We start from the raw sequence: 2,377 nt of genomic DNA, 5'->3' as shown, positions 1-2,377 counted from the left end.
TCATGGCTGCAGTCACGATCTGCAGTGATTTTGGAGCCCCCCAAAATAAAAGTCTGACACTGTTTCCACTGTTTCCCCATCTATTTGCCATGAAGTGATGGGACCAGATGCCATGATCTTCGTTTTCTGAATGTTGAGCTTTAAGCCCACTTTTTCGCTCTCCTCTTTCACTTTCATCAAAAGGCTTTTTAGTTCCTCTTCACTTTCTGCCATAAGGGTGGTGTCATCTGCATATCTGACGTTATTGATATTTCTCCTGGCAATAGGCAAAGCAATGTCTCTGCTTTTTAATATGCTGTCTAGGTTTGTCATTGCTTTTCTTCCAAGGAGAAAGCGTCTTTTAATTTCATGGCTGCAGTCACCATTTGCAGTGATTTTGGAGCCCAAGAAAATAAAATCCACCACTGTTTCTAGTTGTTTCCCCATCTATTTGCCATGAAGTGATGGGACTGGATGCCATGATCTTCGTTTTTTGAATGTTGAGTTTTAAGCCAGTTTTTTTACCTTCATCAAGAGGCCCTTTAATTCATCTTCGCTTTCTGCCATAAGGGTGGTGTCATCTGCATATCTGAGGTTACTGATATTTCTCAATTCCCTGGTGGCTCAGATGGTAAAGCATCTGCCTGCAATGCAGGCAACCCAGGTTCAATCCCTGGCTTGGGAAGATTCCCTGGAGAAGGAAATGGCAACCCACTCCAGTACTCTTGCCTGGAAAATTCCATGGACAGAGGAGCCTTGTAGGCTACAGTCCATGGGATTGCAAAGAGTCAGACATGACTGAGCGCCTTCACTTCACTTCAATGATCCTATTACCATTTTCTTAATTGTTTTGGGTTTATTTTCTGCAGGTCTTTTCCTTCTCTTGTGTTTCATGCCTAGAGAAGTTCCTTTAGCTTTTGTTGTAAAGCTGGTTTGGTGGTGCTGAATTCTCTTAACTTTTGCTTGTCTGGAAAGTTTTTGACTTCTCCATCAAGTCTGAAGGAAAATCTTGCTGGGTAGAGTATTCTTGGTTGTAGATTCTTCCCTTTTATCACTTTAAGTATATCATGCCATTTCCTTCTGGCTCATAGAGACTCTGTTGAGAAATCAGCTGATAACCTGATGGGGGTTCCCTTATATGTATGTTATTTGTCCTTTTTCCCTTGTTGCTTTTATTCTTTTGTCTTTAATTTTTGTCACTTTAATTACTATGTATCTTTTTCCTCCTTGTGTTCATCCTGCTTGGAACTCTGCTTCCTGGACTTGGTTGACTATTTCCTATGTTAGGGAACTTTTCATCTATTATCTTCAAATATTTTCTTGGGTCCTTTCTTTCTCTCTTCTCCCCTGTAATGTGAATGCTGGTGCATTTTTAAAAAAATTTTATTTTATTTTTAAACTTTACAACATTATATTGGTTTTGCCAAATATTGAAATGAATCCACCACAGGTATACCTGTGTTCCCCATCCTGAACCCTCCTCCCTCCCCATACCATCCCTGTGGGTCATCCCAGTGCACCAGCCCCAAGCATCCAGTATGGTGCATCGAACCTGGACTGGCAACTCATTCCATATATGATATATGTATTTCAATGCCATTCTCCCAAATCATCCCACCCTCTCCCTCTCCCACAGAGTCCAAAAGACTGTTCTATACATCAGTGTCTCTTTTGCTGTCTTGTACACAGGGTTATTGTTACCATCTTTTTAAATTCCATATATATGCGTTAGTATACTGTATTGGTGTTTTTCTTTCTGGCTTACTTCACTCTGTATAATAGGCTCCAGTTTCATCCACCTCATTAGAACTGATTCAAATGCATTCTTTTTAATGGCTGAGTAATACTCCATTGTGTATATGTACCACAGCTTTCTTATCCATTCATCTGTTGATGGACATCTAGGTTGCTTCCATGTCCTGGCTATTATAAACAGTGCTGTGATGAACATTGGGGTACATGTGTCTCTTTCAATTCTGGTTTCCTCAGTATGTATGCCCAGCAGTGGGATTGCTGGATCATAAGGCAGTTCTATTTCCAGTTTTTTAAGGAATCTCCACACTGTTCTCCATAGTGGCTGTACTAGTTTGCATTCCCACCAACAGTGTAAGAGGGTTCCCTTTTCTCCACACCCTCTCCAGCATTTATTGCTTGTAGACTTTTGGATCGCAGCCATTCTGACTGGCGTGAAATGGTACCTCATAGTGGTTTTGATTTGCATTTCTCTGATAATGAGTGATCTTGAGCATCTTTTCATGTGTTTGTTAGCCATCTGTATGTCTTCTTTGGGGAAATGTCTATTTAGTTATTTGGCCCATTTTTTGATTGGGTCATTTATTTTTCTGGAATTGAGCTGTAGAAGTTGCTTATATATTTTTGAGATTAGTTGTTTGTCAGC

The 2,377-nt window shown here is 40.3% G+C and overlaps 1 protein-coding gene and 1 non-coding gene across 3 annotated transcripts in view; one reads left to right on the top strand and one right to left on the bottom strand.

The window, feature by feature from the left end:
* Positions 1-2,377, bottom strand: part of CFAP221 (cilia and flagella associated protein 221) — a 138,535-nt gene that overhangs the window by 41,926 nt on the left and 94,232 nt on the right. The gene's annotated exons all lie outside the window — the stretch shown is intronic.
* Positions 593-664, top strand: TRNAC-GCA. Its single transcript has one exon. It is a non-coding gene; the product is annotated as a tRNA-Cys (tRNA).

The sequence above is a fragment of the Bison bison genome, unplaced genomic scaffold, assembly GCF_000754665.1.
Source record: "Bison bison bison isolate TAMUID 2011002044 unplaced genomic scaffold, Bison_UMD1.0 scf7180017864471, whole genome shotgun sequence".
In the NCBI taxonomy this organism is placed as follows: Eukaryota; Metazoa; Chordata; class Mammalia; order Artiodactyla; family Bovidae; genus Bison; species Bison bison.
The sequence above is the reverse complement of the archived record's forward strand: the minus strand, read 5'-3'. Positions and strand labels throughout refer to the sequence as shown.